This window comes from Pan troglodytes, chromosome 1 (genome assembly GCF_028858775.2).
Source record: "Pan troglodytes isolate AG18354 chromosome 1, NHGRI_mPanTro3-v2.0_pri, whole genome shotgun sequence".
Classification (NCBI taxonomy): domain Eukaryota; kingdom Metazoa; phylum Chordata; class Mammalia; order Primates; family Hominidae; genus Pan; species Pan troglodytes.
In genome coordinates, this window is record NC_072398.2 from 28,630,439 (window position 1) to 28,643,218 (window position 12,780).

At 41.5% G+C, this 12,780-nt stretch overlaps 1 long non-coding RNA gene across 2 annotated transcripts; it reads left to right on the forward strand.

The window, feature by feature from the left end:
* The first annotated feature begins 2,391 nt into the window (after nt 1-2,391).
* Nucleotides 2,392-5,517, forward strand: LOC107970238 (uncharacterized). Of its 2 annotated transcripts, none has more exons than XR_001712677.2 (2): nt 2,392-2,984; nt 4,578-5,517. It is a non-coding gene; the product is annotated as an uncharacterized LOC107970238 (long non-coding RNA). The 2 variants fall into 2 exon arrangements; XR_001712675.2 differs by having other exon boundaries at nt 2,408-3,020.
* Nucleotides 5,518-12,780: the final 7,263 nt, after the last annotated feature.

A 12,780-nucleotide genomic window follows, 5' to 3' on the forward strand; every position in this document is an offset into this window, starting at 1 on the left:
ACAAAAAATTAGCCAGGCATGGTGGTGCACACCTGTCATCCCAGCTACTCGGGAGGCTGAGGCATGAGAATCGCTTGAACTGGAGAGGTGGAGGTTGCAGTGAGCCGAGATCACACCACTGAATTCCAGCCTGGGTGACAAAGGGAGATTCTGTCTCCAAAAAAAATAGTGGGGGAGAAGGCAAGGCATGTTTTAGCAGTGTCATATGAATAAGCAGTTGGGTTGTACAGATGCACCAAAGAGGAATAAGATCACAAAGCCAAACTTAAGTTTGTACAAAACAGAAGCTCAAGGAGATTCACTGTCATGTGGCTAATAAATAGCAGAAGCCAGATTTTAACTCAGGGTGTTCTCATGCCAAAGCCAGTGCTCTAATTCTGTGATTCTGTGAGTTCTCGCCTCCTCTGTATTGAGAGGCGCAGGAAGAATTTGCCTTATGTTGATGAGCAGTATCTACACTAAGAGCAAGGGGAAAGTTTTGATTTTTTTTTTTTAGGTTTGGGGGTTGGAGTTTGTCTGTCATTTGTTATTGATTGATTGATTCATTCTTTCACACACATATCAAATATTTACTGAGCCCCTAGCATATGCTAAGCACAATACTAAGTATTGGGGAACTCAAGATGAAAAGACATGTCCCTTTTCTCAAGAGATCTAACAGGTTAATGGGGACATAGTCCCACTAATATATAGCGACACCAGAATGCGAAGGAACTAAAGTGAATTTGTGAGGATGCTACAATAAAAACATAGGAAAAGGGGTAATCCCCAGGGGAGTCTGAGATGGTTTAAAAGATAAGAAACCCTTTAAATAAACATTTCAAAAAGAGTAGTGTTTAGGAAGATAAGTATGGGAAGCTGCAAATGAGAGAGGGGGAGGAGGAAAAAGAGAAAACATGGCATATGTAGGGAGTGTCGCATGGCTTGACATTATAAAAGCATGAAGAATGAGGAGGATACAGAGGTGTGTTCAGAGAGTTATAAGGCTGCACTGCAAGACATGCCTGTGAAAAGCCAGGCAACATGGATGATAAAGCCGCTGACATCATTTGAGCCCCAGTGACCTGCTTTCATGGTTGTGTTAGAAGGATTACTCCAGCAGCACTGGGGAGGAAGGACCGAGGAGGGCTCAGACTGAAGGCTGGTCTACTTACTAGGAAGCTATAGAATGATCTGGGTGACCAGGTGGTATTGCCTTAGACTAGGACAGTGGCAGTGGGGATAGATTTAAAAGAAAATTGGAGTGTAGACTCAGTAGGCCCTGATGGTCAATGGGATTTGGAGGATGAGAGGAGGAGGAAAAAGGCTAGGAGGACTCCCAGGTGTGTGGCTTACACAGCTGGTAGGTGATGGTGATAATCATGGTCAGGAACACAGCAAGAGGAACAGATATGGCAAGAGGAGTATCTGAGTTAAGTTTTGGATCTGCTAAATATGAAGTGCCTGTAAGACATCCCATTGGAGAAATCCAAAAGGCAAATCCCTCCCATGCCCCTGAGACTTCAGGCTGCCTCAGCTCCATGGCGGTTTGTGGTGGACTCAGGGGAAAAGTCCTCCCCTCAGTTCTGTGTCTTCTTTTACCCATAGGCTACTGCCCTGAGTCTCGGAGTATTGTGAAAATTGGCTCCTTTGGCATCTGATTCTTTCTAACTCCTTTTTTCCCACAGTGGTTCAGAACCATTCAATGGGACCCAGCAGAGCATTCCCCATGCCACATTCTCTGTTGTCCTTTTCTCTTACCCCTGGATTTCCATGTATATTCTCTTCTTTCTTCCTTCACCCAGAATGCCAAAGTCTCTGTGCACATGGATAACAAAACACAAATATACGTCTGGCTGAGTGTAAGGAGATGTCCACATACCCAATCTTCATTAAAGAATTCCCCATCTCTGCTACACATATGTATGGAATAAAGTGTAGGAAATGAGTGAAGATGCTGACAGTGGTTATCTCTATGTGGTGTGATGATAAGTAGTTTTTGATGTATTTTTACTTCCCTTTGTTTTTAAAGTCTGGTATTTGTTTAACAACAAAACATCAAAAACATTAAAAAATATAGAATTTGTAATTTCCCCCCATTTGTCCTCAATGCCTGTACCTGAGGTTGTCCCTGTGATAATGAACCAAACCTGCCCCTGGATGCCAACCACTGATCCTGCACACTCCAGTTTTTATTTCTGTTCAGTGCCTGTTCTATGATCAACTGGAAATCACATGTTCAGTGAAAGGCAGAACCCATATGAAAGAGAGCTGATTACTGTGAGCATTCACTGTATTATAGTGAGTGTGAAAAGAGAAGTGTAGCAGGCTGTAATCAGAGTGAAAAGGAAGCTCCATTCCTCATCAGCTGTGACGTCATCGCACATCAAATGGAAACCATGGCAATGAGTTAGTAATGTGAAACCACAGTTGCCAGAATGCTGCAACTAAGAGAGGGTGGAACAATGGAAAGGTAGCAGGAAGGAACAGTGTCACCCAGTACAAATGTCAAACACTGGATCCTGGTGTAATTAAAGCTGGGCCCTCAGGAGATGTGGCAGAGGCTTACAATGGTGCCACCACCCTGTACATTACTCACCTGGTGCCTGTCAGGTGACACCTCAGCGTGAACAGGAATATCGCCTGACACCATAGAAACACTGTCCTCTGATTCAGGACTCACCAATGGGGAAGTTAAAAATTAACCATGGCATTTATGCTACCCCTACGCACACCTTCAGACTTCAGAAATGTCTCCTGGCAGAGGCCTCTTTGGCCTGATGGTACTGTACCCTTCATAGAGTTATTATTTTATGGTTTTATTTTTTCACAGCAAACAGCAACTACAGAAAGGCTGAGTAGTAGGGCCAAGGCTATCTTTTGCCCAGTGTCCTGGGACTCTGGGGTATTGTGATAGCCCCAGAAAGTGAGCAGCCCTTCAGTGACTGGACTTCTAGAATCTGCCTCGCCTGCCCTCCAGCTTCCCTGAGACCCTTCTGACCAGGGTATGTTTACTTCCTCACAGCCACTTTTACTTCTAGGTGAGTGTTCTATATGCCTAGATTTGGGGACACCAGGAAAGTTTCTCTAATTCTCCAAAGAGTTTGACCATGAACTAATTCAGACTTAAAATTCCATAATTAGAGTCACCACTGTCTTTTGACCATAGTTAAAATTCAATTAACTCTACAAGCATATTAATTTTGAACTGATTCTCTAGTTGGGACAATTTTGACCTCCAGGAGATATTTGGAAGTGTCTGGAGACAGCTTGGGAAGGTGCTACTAGCATCTAGTAGGTAGAAAGCAGGACAGCCCTTGCAGCAAAGAATTAACCAGCCCGGCTGAGGTTGAGAAACCCTGCTCTAGTCAATGGATGTCACCTCTGCATTTTCAGTCATATTAATATTATTTCAAAGAAAAAAATGCAATTAACCCTAAAATGAAAGTATTAAGCCTTGTCAGTTATCTACAGTGTGGTATGAATACGTTTAACAGATCCTTTGGGAGAACAGTTTTAATAAGTGGAGGAAGACTATTTGGATGCTGGTGAGGAGTGAGGAGTGAGGAGTGACAGTGGGTGGAAACCATTCAAAATTGAAACTTACAGGTGAAATATCACTTTGCCGGAGACAGATGCCAAAGGATTACTCTCTGATTATTTGGTTTCTTCTTCTAATGCAGTTGGTTAGTTTAGCAGTGTACACATCAAAATCCCCTTAGAAGTTTTTTAAAATTAATATGCTTAGTCCCCATCCCCAAAATATGTTTAGGGCTTGGGCATGTGCTTTTAAGGCACTCTGCAGGTGACGATGATGTACACTCTTGGTTTCCAGCCACTGTGCTTAACACAATTAGCTAGTTAGGCCACCATGCTACATTTTCCCATTTTCCTTTCGAAACATGGAAGCCCCATTTTAAAAGAATGACCCATGATTATTCTGCTGCATGGCCCTGTAAATTAAGATGGAAAGGCCCTTCCTGTCCCGGCTTGAATCCTCTTGTCTTGAGAAATAATAACCCCCCAGGGCCATCTCCATTAAGTTTCCATTACCAGGCCCTGCAGCAGAGGCAGTGTTACCTGAAATACAACTTCTACTCAGAACAATTTCTGAATCCTGAAGATTGAACGTGCCTGAGAGGAGGAGCACCTCTCTGGGCTCTCAGTAGCTTGTTCATTACGTGGGGTTTCAGACTTTCAAAACGACTCACTTGCCCTTTAAAAAATGTCCTCTTTTATGTATGCGCTCACTCATTCCATCAGTCAGCCAACAGCTGTATTTTAGACTCCTTGTCCGTAAAATTATGCCATGTGTATTTGAGATCATGATATTACAAAAATAGTTTCCTTGGAGGAACTCACAGTCTATTAGGGGCAAGACATGAAACAAAAACCATGTAAAGCTGAAAAAACAAATAGAATAAAAGAGAAAACACTTAGACCCTGTTCAACAAGTCATTTATCTTTTGGTCCCAATTTCCTCGTCTGTATGACAATGAGGTTGGATTAAATGGTCTTTAAAGCCCCTTCCAGCTTTCAGATTCTCTAAATCTACAATGCTGTGTGTTTGACCTGAGTGTTTGTATATTTATTGATAGAGTTGTAGCCCCAAGAAGGATGTCAAATAAGGGAACGAAACACCCTCCAGAGAGATACCTCCAAAGCTCACCTATAGATGTCAACCTCTGCCAGTCCTTTGGGATGAGGTCATGAATGCCTTTCTCCAATGGAAAGCTTTGCCTTCTGCAGTTCGTGAGTCAGTTGTGACATGGACAGCATATAGTCCTTCAACCTCAGCCTGCTCACTGGTGGGATATGGACCTATTCGAGTCTGCTGCCTCAAATATATGGGCCATCATTATCCTAAGTGCCTGCACACCTACCCACCCCTGACCTGCCTGCCCTGCTCAGGATTAACTCAGTCTGGAAGGCTTAGCTTGGCTTTTGCTTTGTTTTCTTCCATTTGTTCATCCACTAACCATTAGGTGCATGCATATTCATATCAGGCACTACTCTTGGCACCCAGATACAGACATAGACATAAGAGCAGGCCCTGCCTCACAGAGCCCACAGTCCAGCTCTGCCTACCCCTGGGCTTCGGGCAGGGCTCAAAGCCCACTTTGTTGGCTGGGACTCTGCTGTGGAGGAATGAATGCCTAGAACCTCATGGTCAAGGCTTTGGCTGACTCTCCTAATTTGTCAATTAGACCCCTGCTGATATGGACGCCTGTCTATATCTCACACTAGTGTGCCTTTCTCTTTTCTTCTGGATCCTCTGCGTGGGCCTCCCCAAATCCATGTGGTCGACTGACATCTCCCCACCCTGGACCCTGTCTGGTCCTGGTTTCTTCCACTAGTACACCACTCTGTTCTTGAAATGTCAGCTGTAGCCAATTCCACCTGAGTAATGACAGGATGGAAGAATCAAGTCACCCTCACTGCCCCAGTCCTTCATAACTAGGAACATTTTTATTCAATATGTTCTTAAAGCATCTTGTCTGAAATGTGTCACAATTAAAAACAGGAGCCTTTTAAACAGATGTAGTAATGGAGCATTAATGGCATCTAAGTGATTGCTGAGAGAGTTTCCCACCACATACAAGTGTCTAGAGCCATATTTTGCAAAAACTGAGTAATGGGAAATGTTCTGCCAAGACTCATCAGTTTGCTCTTTCTCTGCAGTCATGCTGCCAGTGCAAGGATGATGCTGGAGACAGACAAACCCAGCTTCCCTAGGAAATATATCAATTCAAAGTTTCTGTTATCTGTCCCTCTGCATTCCTCTCTCCCACACCATCCCCATCCTAGTAGGAGTTTAATATGCAGCACATATGTGTTTCTCTTTTGCTGGGGTTGGGGCTTTGCTCTGGGGCCTGTAAGTCTGCCTTGCAAACATATGGGCAAATCCTCCCTTTCCAGCCTCCTCTACACCCAGAATCCCCTCCAGCATGGAGAGGGAAGGCAACACAAGCTCACACCACAATATGGAGATGTTTATCCAGAGTCACTGGCTTAGTCTCCACTCCAAACCCCTAAACACACTGTCAGCGAAAGGTCAGTCTCAGTTTTCTTTAAGCAAGGAGACTTTGAAGCTGCTATTTCCCAATCCAAGGAATTCCAGAGGAAAGTTGCAATGGAAATTGCTGTGACCAACGCAGCGGGCTATTAATAACATTTTAAAGTCAACGAGCATGTCGTCATTTGCTCTCATATCATTTCTTTCAATCCCCACGGTCCCACCCACTACCAGATGGGTAGAATCTCAAGTCCTGGGCTGGTAACCCATGGTTCCCTCCTCACCACTGAAAGTTACAACAAAGACACAAGGAACTGTTAAAGAAGCTCTACATAATCACCTCCCTCAAACCCCCAAAGAGTATGCTAAATTCCAAGTCATCACTAGCCAGCCTAGAGAAGGAGGAAAGCCAACTGTTAACTGGAGCTAAATAGCTACATTTCCAAAAAGTCTTTAGCCAATTGTGTCTGTCTTTCCTCTCTCATTTTCCCCCATGGGCAAAATGAGAATAATACTTTACCTGCCTAGTCCGTATAACTAAGATTTGAGAAGTGCTTTGAGATCCACAGATGGGCAAAAGCTAACACTTCAGAGCCCTCCTATGGGCTGGGTCTTCACTGGCATTCCTCATACCTACCTTGTAAATTAGATGTCATCTCCAGTTTTCAAATGAGGAAATCCCATTCCCAAGACCCCAAGAATTTGACCCAAGTCACACAATTGGTAAACTGAGCTGGGAATCAAATCTAGAATCTTGTAACTCCAAAGGCTAATAGCTGAAATAATTTAATTTCCCCCTAAAAGTGGCATATGTACTTTTATAAATTTATTTATTCAATAAAATAATTCTGAAGCACCTACTATGTGCCAAATATTTGTGATAAACCAATGAAGAAATTAAACAAAATTCTTGGCCTCATAAAGGTTATCCTCTAGGGAGCAGAAACGAAGGAAGATATTTCAGGGTTCTTTTTGCTTAAAACTCCAAAATGTGTATTGCTATTGAAAACACAAATAGACACTATAAAAAGTGCTGCATGAAGAATGAGATATTCCTAAATGAAGCTGAATTGGTTACAATGATCAAATCCAGGAAATTTGGCCATTAAAATAAGAAATCATAATAGTGAAGAAATGGATTTCCATTCCTATAGTAGATGGCTGACAATTGTTGAAATTCTGTATCATCAGTCGGCTTTGTAAACCAAAACACTTAAAAGGATGAAGTGTCTGTCAGTTGATGATTTCTTGCCATAACATTCAAAGGTTTGTGTTTCTATACATATTTCATAAATAAAGACAAAAGTTCTCCAGGGGATGAATTGCTCAAAGTCACTCAGAGATCATTTCTATAATGGCAAAGTGCAGTCCTGAGTGGAAAATTAAATGACAGATTTACCAGCAGAGGTGAGAGAAAAATTTGATGAATGCTGCAAGACATGCTCTTTTTAAAGAAATTTCATTTTAAGTTTCTGGGTACATGTGCAGGATGGGCAGTTTGTTATATAGGTAAACATGTGCCATGGTGGTTTGCTGCACCTATCAACCCATCACCCAAGTATTAAGCCCAGCATGCATTAGCTATTTATCCCGATGCTCTCCCTCTCCCTGACCCCCAACAGACCCCAGGGTCTTGTTCTCCTCCATGTTCTATGTGTTCACATTGTTATAGTGAGAACATGTGGTGTATGGCTTTCTGTTCCTGCATTAGTTTGGTGAGGATAATGGTTTCCAGCTCCAACCATGTCCCTGCAAAGGACATGATCTCATTCCTTTTTATGGCTACATAGTACTCCATGGTATATATGTACCACATTTTCTTTATCTAGTCTAACATTGATGGGCATTTGGGTTAATTCCATGTCTTTGCTACTGTGAATAGTGCTGCAATGAACATATGCATGCAGGCATCCTTATAATAGAATGATTTCTATTCCTTTGGGTCTATACCCAGTAATGGGATTGCTGTGTCAAATGGTATTTCTGGCTCTAGGTCTTTGAGGAATGGCCACACTGTCTTTCAGAATGACTGAACTAATTTATATTTCCACCAACAGTGTAAAAGCATTCCTATTTTTCTGCAGTCTCGCCAGCCTCTGTTGTTTCTTGACTTTTTAATAATTGCCATTCTGACTGGCATGAGATGGTATCTCATTGTGGTTTTGATTTGCATTTCTCTAATGACCAGAGATGTTGAGTTTTTCATATGTTTGTTGGCCATATATATGTCTTCTTTTGATAAGTGTCTGCTCATGTCCTTTGCCCAATTTTTAATAGGGTTGTTTGTTTTTTTCTTCTAAATTTGTTTAAGTTTCTTGTAGATTCTGGATATTAGGCCTTTGTCAGATGGATAGATTGCAAACATTTTATCTCATTCTGTAGGTTGTCTGTTCGCTCTGATGATGTTTCTTTTGCTATGCAGAAGCTCTTCAGTTTAATTAGATTCCAGTTGTCAATTTTTGCTTTGTTGCAATTATTTTTGATGCTTTCATCATGAAATCTTTGCCTGTGCCTATACAACACATGCTTTTAACTTTCTCTGCTTCAAGCAATAGGAGTGAGCATTAAGTAACACCTATGTGATGATCCTACAGAAGTCAGACTTCCGCTCTTAAAAGCTCTGGCTTCTCCTCTAGAATGAATAGTTCTGATAATAGGAGTCCTAGAAGGTGGGCCACCTAGTATTTCTCTACTGCTCAGCACAGAAATGACAAATGACTCAGCATCCAGAATGTGAAGTTGTGGCCCACATTCTAGGACTCCTGTTATCGCAACTTTTCATTCTAGAGGAGAAGCCATAGCTTTAAGAGGAAAAGTCTGACTTCTGCAGGATCTTCACCGGGCGTCACTTATCCTCACTCCTATTGCTTGAGGCAGACAAAGTTAAGAGCATGTCTTGTAACATTCATTAAATTTTTCTCACACCTCTGCTGGACCATGTAACTTTACTTTACCAGAGCATGTAAAGGTCCAAAAAATGTTAGGCGATTGTTTTGATGATCACTTTACTTTTGGCTGTTGTAATGAGTGTTTACCAGCAAGTGGTACCACTAGTGGTTCAAATTCTGACTCTGTCACTTAGCAGTTGTGTCATTTTGGATAAATTACTTAACTTCTATATGTCTCGGTTTCCTCATCTAAAAAGTAGGGATAAAAATGGTACCTACTGGCCAGGCGCAGTAGCTCACGCCTGTAATCCCAGCACTTTGGGAGGCCCAGGCGGGCAGATCATGAGGTCAGGAGTTCGAGACCAGCCTGGCCAATACGGTGAAACCCCATCTGTAATAAAAATACAAAAATTAGCTGGGCATGGTGGCATGCACCTGTAGTCTCATCTACTCAGGAGGTTAAGGCAGGAGAATCACTTGAACCTGGGAGGCGGAGGTTGCAGTGAGCTGAGATCACACCACTGCACTCCAGCCTGGGCAACAGAGTGAGAACCCGTCTCAAAAAAAAAATAGTATTTACCTCATAGGGCATTGTAAGGGTTCACTGAGTTCATGTGAAAGCACTGGGTTAATTCATGTCTGGCACCAGAGTAAGTATTCCATATGAAAGAAGTTATTATTATTTAGGATTGTGCATCTAAGTGGAGTAATGGGGAAACGTTCCGACATAGCTCGTTTGCTCTAATAGCATTTGAAATTTCCTTTTCTTCAATGGTGGCTGAAGACATGCAGAAACAACTTCCTGGCATGTCTGAAAGATCATGAGATAACTAACAGACCTTTTTTGTCTATCTCAACAAAAAAAATCGGAATAAACTATCACGTAGCCCTTCAGGTTACCGGGTACAGAGTCATCCACACAGATGACTGAATACTGAATTTCCTTTGGGTGGTTTGATTGCCCTGTCTAGACCTGACCTGAGAGTGCTGACGTCCATCAAGGCGCAGACCAGGCAGTCATGATGCTTCAAAAGGAGCAAAAGAACTAAGTGCTACTGAGCAGAACTCTGTGCCAACATGAAAATAACTGTTAAGAATCCTTTTCTGTTCATATATGGGGTAAATTTCAGAGGCTAAGTTAAGAAACGACATTACACCAAATTGCAACGATCCAGTTTCAGCTTGAGAAGAAAGCACTGAGATGAAATATTTGTTTCCTCATGAGAGGTTATTATCTCTGGCAGCCTTCTGAGTGATTTGTTAAAATGGAACACAAACCAAAAGATGAATCCGATGAGACTTCCTAGTTGTTACAAATGGGGCAAGGTATAAATTGTGAGGCTGACTGGTTCTTTTCACATGTACTTGGGCAACAGCACAGGTGTCCTCTGGGCAAAGAAGGAAATAGATTGCTGTTGAAGGAATATATATATTTTTTAAATGTCACAGCCTGAGTCCCAAATAATGACCTTGATGTGCCCCTGCCAAAAAAAAAAAGAAGAAGAAGAAAAATTTCCTGAGCACCTTCACCTTGAGCTTTTGGCCTGAAACAAAACCTTCACTTGCCTCTGAGACAAAGAGCTTCCCTTTCCAGATGGAAATCTGTGCAGACACCTAGTTGGCCAAGATGCTTTCTTGTAGCTCCAAAAAAGATCAGGCACAGAAAGACAAACTTTGCATGTTCTCACTCATTTGTGGGAGCTGAAAATTAAAACAATGGAACTCATGGAGATAGTAGAATGATGGCTACCAGAGGCTGGGAAGGGTAGTGGAGAGGGGAAATGGGAAATGGGGGTAGTTAACGGGTACAAAAATAGAATTCGATACAATGAGTAAGATCTAGTATTTGATAGCACAACAGAGTGACCACAGCCAGCAATAATTTGTTGGACATTTTAGAATAACCAAGGGAGTACAATTGGAATGTTTGCAACACAAAGAAATGATGAATTCTTGAGGTGATGGAAACCCCATTTATCTTTTTTCAATGTCACAGCCTGAGTTCCAAATAATGACCTTGAAGCGCCCCTGCCAAAAAAAAAGGAGAAAATTTCTTGATGTGATTATTACACACTGTAGGTCTGTATCAAAATATCCCAGGTACCCCATAAATATAGATACCTACTATGTACCCATTAAAATTAAAAAGTAAAAAAAAAAGATTAAAACATGCCAGGAAGAAGAGTTGGCAGCCCCACTACTTCCACAGAAAAAAGGAAAACAAATTTTTATTCCCTCAGCTCACCACAGAATGAGTCTTTCCAAGAGTTTATGATAGTCAGTATCTTATTGAAAGATTCATTAACTGAGTAAATGTCCAGCAGTAAAATTGAGTAGACAATAAAAGGTTATGTACATGCTATCGTACAAATTAAAAATTAAAACAACCTATTAATTTCAGCAAAATGAATATGTTTCCTTGGGCATCAGTGTATTTCAGTTTAAAATATTTGGGGGCCTGCGATGTCTATAAAGTATCCTCAACTAGCATCTTCAATTTGCTAAGAGAAAGCCTGGTTTTAAAATATATATAAAACTTTCTTTTTTCTTTCTTTCTTTCTTTCTTTCTTTCTTTTTTTTTTTTTTTGAGACCGAGTCTCTCGCCCTGTCACCCAGGCTGGAGTGCAATGGCATGATCTTGGCTCACTGCAACCTCTGCCTCCTGGGTTCAAGCAATTCTCCTGCCTCAGCCTCCTGAGTAGCTGGGACTACAGGTGCCCGCCACCACACCTGGCTAGTTTTTTGTATTTTTAGTAGAGATGGGGTTTCACCATTTTGGCCGGGCTGGTCTCAAACTCCTGACCTCGTGGTCCACCTGCCTCAGCCTCCCAAAGTGCTGGGATTACAGGTGTGAGCCACCGCACCTGGCCAAAATAATATAAAACTTTCTAGATTCATTTCCATTTTTTTTGCTATATATTTACTCACAACTTGCTTGGTGGCTAAAGAAACTTAAAAATCCGTTGCGAGCTTTGGATTAATTTAATAATCAAAAGACAACTCCAGGTTTTATTAAATGTCCCACTGTATACTATTTGGCTATCTTTTTTTTTTTTTAAGTACAAGGACTGAGCCTGAGACTAATAATGAAAATTATGATTATTACCACTAATAATAATATTATCAGTAGGAAAATTCTCTATATGTATTTAATCAAATATATTTTCAGGGGGTAAATTTAACCCTAGAAAATAGCTGAATATTATGCAGAATGGTGTGCTCCCGCTATAAGGCATGAATGGAGTTCGTCACTATCATTGGTGAATGGAACTGAGAGGAGCATGGCAGGACTCAAGCTGGGATTATCATCCAGAAAAGTAGGAGTATAGCAGATCTAGAAGCAAAAGGACACAAACAGTAGGCATTGAGAAAGATGGAAACCTAATCACAGGTTCTAGAGAGTTCCCCAACACAGTGTCAGGCCCTGCCCTCAGTGCTTCATAGAACATGTAGGATGAGACTTGTACCAGCACAGATACATCTTCTGGACCTGGCTGTCAGAGACACAGGGGCTGGGCATGGCTGAAGCAAGGCATGGACTGATGGACACTGATTCAGGAAATATCTACTTGTCACCAGGATAGCAGGTCAAGTGAATTGGGTTGACCAAATAACCAGTTAATTTGATATAAAAGGGTCAGATTGGTGGTTTGAAATTCATTAGTCGGTATTCAAAGCGAAGAAAACTGTAGCCTGTACAAACTTATAAATAGGTTTTTGGTCTAGCTATCAGAGTAAAAGAGCTGCAAAATTCATCTGAAAAGTAATAAAGCATATACAAATGTCAAATATTATCACTATGCTATTATTTTCCTGCACCTCCATTATTGGATTCATTTATTCTAAGTATCACACTTCCAGTCTGGGCATGAAAGCTAAATTACTGTATTGCAGAAA